This window comes from Triticum aestivum, chromosome 1B (assembly GCF_018294505.1).
Source record: "Triticum aestivum cultivar Chinese Spring chromosome 1B, IWGSC CS RefSeq v2.1, whole genome shotgun sequence".
Taxonomy (NCBI): domain Eukaryota; kingdom Viridiplantae; phylum Streptophyta; class Magnoliopsida; order Poales; family Poaceae; genus Triticum; species Triticum aestivum.
In genome coordinates this window covers 382,639,554-382,650,267 of record NC_057795.1, presented here as the reverse complement: position 1 = coordinate 382,650,267, position 10,714 = coordinate 382,639,554, and positions in this window count along the sequence as shown.

The window sequence follows — 10,714 nt, the reverse complement described above, 5'->3', positions numbered from 1 at the left end:
TCTGGTACTTCTTTGGACCAATTGGTGTCTTCTGGTCTAGGAAAATTCTCCAAAAAGTCTTGCTGCATTTGGACTCCGTTTAGTATTGATATTCTATGAAGTAAAAAAAACAAGCAACTTGTACTGGGCACTATGTCAATAGGTTAGTCCCAAACATGATATAAAGTTGCTATAAAATGATTGTAAAACATCCAAGAATGATAATATGACAACATGGAACAATCAAAAATTATAGATACGTTGGATACGTATCAGTGCTCCAGGACAGGACATATGGAGTGGATGATGCTGTGCAGTGAGGCCTCCGACAGATCAACCAACACGAGGTCAAGTTTTTTTAGCAGTGGGAGTCGAGCCATTTGTACTGCATTGTCTGCTAGATGGCACCGGGCCAAGGTGGCAGTGTGGAGAGATGAGGAAAACCATGAGATGGACATCGGTAGTGAGGGCACAACTACAACACTTGGCGGGAAGCTATTTTCATAGTAATGGTAGAACTCAAGCTGCTGGAGTTTTTTGAATTGATGGGATGTCAGCCAGGCGTCCACCATGCATGTTATGTGCAGCAGGCAGCATGCTGGGATGTAGAGGCGTTAAAGGGAGCCCTAGTGGGAGGATATGATGGCTCCATGGAGTTCAAAATCATGAATGGCAGATAGCTGGCGACAGTCGAGATTAAGAGGCGCGACGTGCCACAAAGTGCGACACGAAGATGCGAGGACCTGTGTGCAGCAGCCATCCTTGGTGGGTAGAAGGGAGTTGATATCCCCAAGGATGGCATATGAGATATTGCTAATGCGGTCCACCCAAGATTCTATGGGTTCCTCGGATCCAGGGGCCGTGGCCGCTTCTGCCCGCGCTGCTGGGTGAAGGATTAACAACCGACGGCGCCGCTGGCCGGAGCCTCATCGATTTACATACGAATCTGGGAGGGAAAAATTGGCAGGAACATATATGTAGAACATTCAAAATCAAATCTCAAGATCTGGAAGAAAAAAGTTGGCAGAAACATATATGTAGAACATTCAAAATCAATTCTAAAGATATGGAGGGGAAAAAATGGCACAAATATTTGTAGGACAATCAAAACCAAATTTCTCAAGATCTGGCTACGTATTATTAGCACGAACGCTAACCCTAGTCAGATTATTAGCAAAAAAAATTCATTTGTACATAACAAATAATTATTCACTAACCATAGACATATACCATTCAAACAATCAATACACTACGCAGATCTAACGAATCTTTCTCTGATTCAATGGACTGGGAGAACATAACCATATGATTTCTTTTCCAGAAACAAGAAAAAAGGTGGGGGGGGGGGATAACCAATTTTCCGTCGGAGTCGGAGGCATTGCCGGAGTAGATGTGGACCTCCGGCTCCAGCTGGGGAGACACGATGGTGGCGACAAAGTCAAGGTCGCGCTTCTGCCCGTGCGAGACCTCGGCGGCGGCGACCACAACCTCTATGCCCATCTTCATGCGTTGCACAGGTGCTTCACCAGCCCCGGCATCACCGCTCCATCCTATGGTGCGCTTCAGTGTCATCCTCATGCACTCCAGGCGGTAGTGAGCATTGTGGATGGGGGGGGGGGTGTGCGGCCGCCTATTATGACCAATGGCTCGGGCGCGCCATTAATATGGAGCAGTGGAGCAAGGTAGGCGGCGGTCAAAGGGCTGGCTCGCCTCCCGGCGAGCCTGGACAATGGACTGCTGGCATGCCTGCCTTCATTTCACACAACTACTAGCATGCCCCCCTGTGACACTGTGTAGCAAACACGCGCACGCCTCCTGGTCCGCCTACGCGGCGCACTGCTCGCAAGTGTCCCATCAACTCATGCATGCTCGTATGGCACACAGGACGCATGGCGGCACGTATTATATATTTTTCCTTTTTGATGATTAATTATGCCGTATTGCTTAACCGAAGCACGACATGCTGGTCTAACACCCACGGTCTGAATAAATGATCCATTTGCGATATTGGTTGCTAATTATTGATAACTTCTTGTCAATAAGAAGATTATATCAAAACTTGTCTCAAATTTGACAAAAATAAAATAAAATATCACAGTCTATTGGTGTCCATGTGACACCACAATAAGTTTCATGAATTTGAACTTAGTTTTGGATTTACTGGATTTTCAAATCAAGATTCTCGATGTTTGACATTTCTTGCATGGGGACTAAGCACATGCACCCAGGGACACATACACATATGATTTTCCAATCTATTTTGGTGCACTATCACGCGTCCCACGTAGCTCAAATTTGATTTTTGCACAGTAATTCCTTAGGAAATCAATCAATGTATAAAAACGGCTGAATGATCTCTGATTTTTTCAATTTATTACACTACACTCCTTTGGTCAAATGTTCACTGCAAAATATATTTGACATGCCTCTTTGGGCCACATGCATGCGGTGGTCCTAGGACACTCACCCGCGTGTGACCCTCTCTATGGGCCCGCGAGGTCGTCGTCCATTACTATGACCTACATCGAGAGAGATTAATTTGGCCAACAAGGATGGTTATTTTTGGTTTGTTTTACATATGGTAGCATATATATATAGTATGTGTCGAAGAGGGTGGGAAACATATACTATGCATATAGGATAGTCACTCGCGTGCGACACTTCCATCCGTGTGCCCCCGAGGTCATCCTCCATCACTTTGACCCAACGAGAGAGGTTAATTTGACCAACAAAGAGGTTTATTTTTGGTTTGTGTTATGGTAGCAGTATATAGTACTCATTGAAGAGGGGGGCAGCACATACTGTACATGCACCATGAACCTCTCTCCGTGTTGGGACTTTTCGGTTTTCGAGGCAGGTGCCACATCAAAGTTGTGCATATTGGGTATTAAAACATCACAAATACCTCTTTGCCACATGCATATGGTGGTTCTCATTCACTCGCCTGCGACGCTTCCTTCCATGGGCCTGCGAGGTCGTCGTCCATATCACTAATTTGGCCCAACGAGAGAGGTAAATTTGACGGACAAGGAGGATTGTTTTCGGGTTGTGTTACGGTAGGAGTATATATTATGCGTCGAAGAGGGGGGGCAACATATACTACGCGTCATGAACGCCGCTCCGTGTGAGTACTTTAAGGCTTTCGAGGTAGGTGCCACATCAAAGTTGTGCATATTAGTTATTCAAACATCACAACCACACATCTCCATACATATGTTTGGCCCACATGCAAGCGATGATGGTTGTCCTGTAGCACTCACTCACATGGTTATCGACGAGATGCTTTGTCCATTTTGTGTGCCCCCTTGGTCCATCACTTTGACTGACAATGGTAGAGGTTGATTAGACTTATAATAAGGAGGGGATTAAATTTTGGTTCGTCTTACGGTACAGGTCTGCTGTGAGATCACATAATATACTTTGAGCTAATGTGTATGCATGAATCCCTCCCACCAGATCAAAAATGGCGGGCGGGGGGGGGGGGGGGGGGGGCACGCGACGCATCATGAACCTCACTCTGTGTGGGGACTGTGCAATTTTAGACGCATGCTCCACATCAATGTTGTGCTTTGGGTATTCAAACATATGCATGCATCACGCACCTCCATATACATGTATGTTTGGGGCACATGCAGTGGTTGTGTTTGGACACTCTCCCTCGCTTGTATATCATCCACAACCTATATATTCATGGTCCTGCATGGACGTCCATCACTTTGACTGACAACAAGAGAGGTTATCTTCTTTCTTTTGGTTCGTGTTACTGCATAGTCGTACGTCGATCATGGGGAGATTCCAGACCTAAGTTTTGAGCGCATGCATACACATGAATCCCTCTCACCTACTTGAAGTGGGGTGACATACTGTGCATCGTGAACCCTTCCTCCGTGTGCGGACTTTCCAGTTCCAAAAGCACGGTGCTATCACATCGAAGTTGTGCATTGGGTATTCAAATACCACACAACACCATACATATGTTTGGGACACATGCACGCAGTGGTTGTCTTCAGGAACTCCCTAGCTCACGTGGTTATCGGCGACAAGCTAGCCCATTTGTGGGCCCGCATGGATGTCTATCACTTTAATCCAACAACAAGAGGCTTATACAACCAAGGTGGTGATTCTTTTGTTCAGAGTACATCTTTGGTGAGATGCCCCTCCCACTAACTCAAAGTGTGTGTGTGTGTGTGTGTGTGTGTGTGTTGGGGGGGCACTACTTCACACTTCGTGAGCCTCCATGGGGTCGAGGATGTCAGGTTAATTTGCGAGGCACGTGTGCCACATCAAATTTGTGAATTGGGTATTTCAATATCACACCACACCATAGTTGGGCCACCCACAGGTGGTTTGATGCGGAGCATCCCTCGCTCATTCCCATGGACGTACCTACATCTCCCTCGACAGCACTTGGACCAATGACAAGAGCTCGAGCTAAGGCTATCGAAGATAAGGTGAACCCGCTCCTCTCCGAACTCCCTCTTCCTACTCACGAGACATGGCTACTACCTCATACGGAAACTCTGTGTGTGATCAGGTGCTTGGAGGAGAGCCACGGAACAGCTACCTGCAAGGGCCAAGTCGGCGAGGACACCAAGTGTGAAGGAAAATAAGAAGAGCTGATTTGGACGCTACAGGTCCCGGACGACCGACCGAGCCCGAACGTCCGACCCATGGAGATCGCTACAGCCAAAGGACGAGAGGCCAGCCAGAGCTACATGCATCGGACGACCGGCCCAGTCCGGACGTCCGACGACTCCCAGGCCCCAGACGACCGAGCCCTTCCAGACGTCCGGTACTTCTCCAACAGAACCAAATCTACAGAAGTCCGAGGAAGACCGGATGACCGGACGACCAGCGGGAGCCGAATCAACGGAAGTCCGAAGATCTACGGACGTCCGGACTGTCCCGAAGCTGCGGACGTTCGACTCGTCCCCAATAGAACCGAATCTATGGAAGTCCGAAGACTTCCGGACATCCGGACCGTCCCGTGCCTCCGGATGTCCGACATCCTCCGGACGTCTGACGCCTGCCTATGCGTAGAGTATCGAGCCGAGCCCCATGTAGCCTTCACTTACCCTTTCGTGGCCCTAGACTATATATACTCCTCCACCTCCTCCTAGATAGGGTTAGCATTGGTTTAGCTCATTTTGAGATAGAGCATTGCTCATCCCCACAGATCTACTCCTCGTGAGGGACCGCACCTCTTTGGAGAAGATCCATCCGGATTCAAGACCTCCATCCGAAGAAGATAATCAAGACCTCCTCCCGGAGAAGAACGGTTACCCTTGTATCGTCCCTTGTTGACTTTGGATCTCGTGTTACTTTGTGCCCCGATGATCTAGCACTTGTGTGATCATATTCGTGTCTGTTGAGTGTTTCTCCTGTCCCCCCCCCCCCCCGTATTTTCCCCCGTGTTCTTCCGTGCGTTCTTCGTGTTCCTTGTAGGGATCCTCTCCATACGTGAAAGATCAGCCACTAGGGTTCCTCCCTACATCATCTTGATATCATGAGCCACGTTGATCACGTTTTTGGAGCCCCTACCCCGTGCTTTCTAGCTTGATTTTGTTGTTTTCGTCCTAATTTCGAAAATCCCCACCAAATATAGCCCCAATTTTCTTTTGTGATTTGTTGGTGAGTTGAAATTTTGTTGGATTTGGTCCATGTATTTGTGTTGCCACGTGTGGATCTAGCTTTCCCCACCCTCTCCACCCTTTTCCATCCACAAATTCGCTCGAATTCGACATCACCTCTTCCATCCACCACGTAATCACGCAGTTCATCCCGTGCCCGATTTTCGCCCAGGGCCCGGACGACCGGACCCAGCCAGACGTCCGACGACCGGACTACCGTGACCTCCGGGACGTCCGTAAAACCCTGACGAAACTGAATATCTCCTGTTCGGCCACCACCATTTCCCCACATTCCACCACCTCTTCCAAACCCATATACCACCACAGCTGCCCACATACACCACCATCATCTACCAATACCTCGTATGATGATTTTGACACGTTTTGGTCTTTGAGATTTTGGGTTGTGGTTTCCGTGTCCTATTGTGTTTCGGCTATATAGGTACGGTGCAACGACAACATCACGACCGCTCATCATCACAAAGGACTCATCATCGCCAAGGATGGTAACCTCGATGACATCTTTTGTCATACCTTGCAATTGCATTGACAACCACATAGCCTTACATTTGCATAGCTTACCCATCGATACTAGCCATTGAGTATTGCCGGCAACGTGACTTGTGCACATTAGTGATCATACTCCATAGCATACATACCATCTCATAGTGGTGCATTTCTTGTTATCATCTTTTGTGTCACAAAGTTGTCATAGCATACACAATTGCTATCTTGGTTCGTGAAGTTTCGCATGAGAAAAGAGCTCAAAAGTGAAAGAGCCACCCAAGATTTTAAGCAAAGAGGAAATATAAGCAAAGAGATTATAAGCAAGAACCATAGCATCATACTACATTAAGATTGTCATATCCGATCATCTTAGATCATATCACCGAAACACCATACATATAGCATACTTGTGATAGAGGTCGTTGCATTTTTTCCTAGTAGGTTGTGCACAAGTTCCGTATCCGCCTATTGTGCAATCGTGCTAGCGTCTCTCTAGTATTGTGAAACACGAGCCTTTTCGTGGACTCCACATTTTGGCTCATTTTTGGCTTGCACAATCCCACTTATCTATGTGCGTGTGTGTTTCCGTGTACCTCTACTTGCTTGGTCTACTTGTTGCATTTGCAAATTTGTGAGTCTTTTCGAACATTATTGAAGCTCACTTACAATTGCATCAAATTTGTGCTACCATCCTAACTAAGCTCCACCATAAGCTTTTACTTGTGTAGGTGTGAGAACCGACAAGAATTGGTACCAATAGTGCTATTTCATTGTCCGCACTTGAGTGATCTTGATCCATCTTCAACATCGGTCAAGGTACATTTGGTACAAGTTCTTCTCCTTCTACCACTTACATTTTGTTTGGAATGATGGATAGGCCAAGTTCTTCTACCAATCCACCCCTCATCGAGAATGGTGATGACATGTCATCATTCATCACCAAGAACCACCTCTTTGGTGCTCAACGGGCGTTGCACCAAGAGCAACAAGCAATGAGCGACCGCATCGACAACCTCGCCACCGACTTGCGAATCTCCGAGCAACGTACAAGAGACTACTTCTACAACAAGTTCAATGCTCACAAGCAAGAGAATGATGCAAGGATGGACGAGATCCGCGCCTTGATGGTGAACCATCATCCTTCTACTTCTTCATACTCAAGACGGAGCCGCTCAAGTCGACAATCTGACGACACCTTCTCCAGCTCAAGTACCCCGACATTGAACACTCTTCGCCGAGCCGCGTGTCAAGACTGTCATGCATCTCGCAATCCCCTACACGACAAGCGCTCACAAGAGCAAGTCGACGAGCATCTACCTCATACTCAACCACACCAAGTTACTTTCGCACAAGCTCAAGAACGACAACGTCTACGTCGCCAAGAGGAAGAACGAGCGCGTCTACACCAAGAGGAACAAGACGCCGAGGCTCAATGTTTTCAACAACAACAACATGTAGCACAAGCTCTTGAGGCGCAACATGCCCTTCAAGATTCGAGTTGAGACATTTCCAACCGCAACCGTGATCGGCGCAATCAAGAGGAAGCACTTTCAGAAGAAATCCAAGAGCGGAACTACCAACCGCGAGTGCAACGTCAAGTTCCTCAAGCTCGACAAGTCCCACCTCAACCTCAAGTTCAAGAAGAGCAAGATGATCATGAACTTCCTCCACGCCAAGAGCGACATGAGTTTGAGTATCCTCCACGTCATGGACATCATCATCACCATCGCCAACAACACAATGAAGAGCAACGCTACGGCAAGCTAAAATTCACCATGCCCAAGTTCAATGGAAGCAATGATCCCGAAGAGTACCTATCATGGGCATTGAAGGTCAACAAAATATTTTGTTTGCACAACTATGAGGAAGAGAAGAAGGTCGCTATGGCATCACTTGAGTTCCAAGACTATGTGCTCATATGGTGGGAACAAGTCCTTGAGCGCCGAGAAGCAACAGGTGAACCTCCAATCACAACTTGGGCTCAAATGAAGGATGTCATGCGAGCATGCTTTGTGCCCACCTACTACAACCGCGATCTCTTCAAGAAGCCACAACTCCTCAAGCAAGGAACAAAGAGTGTTGAAGAATACTACAAGGAAATGGAGATAGCCATGATTCGAGCCAATGTCACGGAAGATGATGAGCAAACTATGGCACATTTCTTGAATGGACTCAATAATCCCATCAAGAAGATTGACGACTTCCAACCATACTCCAACCTCATTGAGCTCGTGCATCAAGCTACCAAGGCAGAACGCCAAGTGCAAGATGACTTCAAGTATGCCAAGTACTCATCCAAGACCTACGGCTTCTCCCACACCCAAGCTTCAACGACTCCTACAACTTCTACCTCAACCAAGCCATCTCCAAGCAACGACGACAAGTCAAGTTACAAGAAAACTTCGACAAGCTCAAGTCGTCCTCCTCCTACTACAAGCAACTTCAAGCCGCGTGCTTCATCATCTACTCCGACCGATGAGACCGTCAAGACAAGCTCCTTCAAGTGTTTCACTTGCGGCGGCCGAGGTCACAAGTCTTTCGAATGCACCAACAAGCGCACCATGATCCTCAACGATGATGGAACCTATGACTCCATGAGTGAATAGGAAATGGAAGCCCTTGAGTAAGTGGCCATGCACCAGCGCATGAACGAAGATGAAGACGATCAAGTCTTTTGTGATGAGGATTCGAGCCCCGCTCTTGTTGTCTCCAAAGTCTTGACTCTTCAACGTCAACAAGACGAAGACCAAAGATGCCACACCTTCCACACCAAGGCCGACATCAATTGAAGGTCCGTCAGGGTCATCATCGATGGAGGTAGTTGTCACAACTTGGCAAGTGAAGAACTATGCTCCAAGCTTCAGTTGGTCAAGAGGAAACACCTGCACCCATACAAAGTCCAATGGCTAAGTGACTCCGGCACTTTACGAGTTGAGCATACGGTCCAAGTCTGCTTCAAATTGGTGCCTATGAAGACACTTTGAGGTGTGATGTCGTTCCGATGTTCGTTTGCCACCTCCTTCTTGGTAGGCCTTGGCAATTCGACCGTGGTGTCATCCACAACGGGCATACCAATCATTATAGCTTCAAGATGAAAGGAAAGGAGTATGTTCTACAACCTATGTCTCCTAGTCAAGTGATAACCGACAAGCAAGCCACCCATCATGGAGAGAAGAGTGAGAAAGTGATCCACCAAAAAGTGAGTGAGAGCCAAAAGCTAAACTTGAGCGCCTCTTCGCCTAGAGAGAAAAACCTAGTCCTATTTTCCACCAAAAGTGAGATGAGATAAGTGTGTGAGAACCCATTGTCGGTGTCAAAATCAGCGGATCTCGGGTAGGGGGTCCCGAACTGTGTGTCTAAGGCTAATGGTAACAGGAGGCAGGGGACACGATGTTTTACCCAGGTTCGGGCCCTCTCGATGGAGGTAATACCCTACTTCCTGCTTGATTGATCTTGATGATATGAGTATTACAAGAGTTGATCTACCACGAGATCGTAGAGGCTAAACCCTAGGAGCTAGCCTATGATTATGATTGTCCTTGTCCTACGGACTAAACCCTCCGGTTTATATAGACACTGGAGGAGGCTAGGGTTACACCGAGTCGGTTATAGAGAAGGAGATCAAACATCCAAATCACCAAGCTTGCCTTCCACGCAAAGGAGAGTCCCATCCAAACACGGGGCGAAGTCTTCAATCTTGCATCTTCAGAGTCCAACAGTCCGGCTAAAGTATATAGTCCGGCTGTCCGGATACCCCCTAATCCAGGACTCCCTCAGTAGCCCCCGAACCAGGCTTCAATGACGATTAGTCCAGCGCGCAGATTGTCTTCGGCATTGCAAGGCGGGTTCTTCTCCGAATCCAGAGTTCCTGTCGCGGCGAACAGTGTCCAGCCTCCCGTCAATGTTGTACTCCTAGGCTTCTGTGCTTCAATAATGGTTATCTCCACGTGTCGAGCGAATACGAGGAGCCGGGGAATTTTTACATTTGCCACCCTAACCCTGTAAACGAACCATCTATTTGAAGAGATGGGGATCCTCAGATCCAAATCTTACCATCTTCTCCCAAGCAAGTGTTCAACAGAGCGCATCCGGAAAAACCATTCCATCATGGCCGATCGCCATAGCTCCTCTTCTCGCTCCCTCAGCTCTAAGCCAGGGGATTAGGAAAAGTGTTCTGTCCCTCACAGCCGTTTAGTAGAGTTGCAGACCCAAGGGTTTCTTCCACCTGCATACATGGTCCCCGTCCGAGCCGGACTAGCCACCTATAATGGCGGGGCGCAAGCGGAGAGATCTCCTAACCCATCTCAGGTGGAGCGGGTATGCGTCGTCCCATATTTGCTAAGAGGCGTCGGGTTTCCAATCCACCCATTCCTCTGCGGGCTCCTGGAGTTCTACGACCTCCAGCTGCATAACTTTACCCCCGCCTTTGTGCTGCATATCGCAGGATACGTTGCCCTCTGCGAGCTATTCCTGGGTTGCGAGGCTCACTTTGAATTATGGAATAGGTTATTTTGCCTCGTCCTCCGTAATCAGGAGGGATCTATATATCAAGTGGGCGGAGCCGAAATATGGCGCGTCGCCCAAACCAGATACCTGTC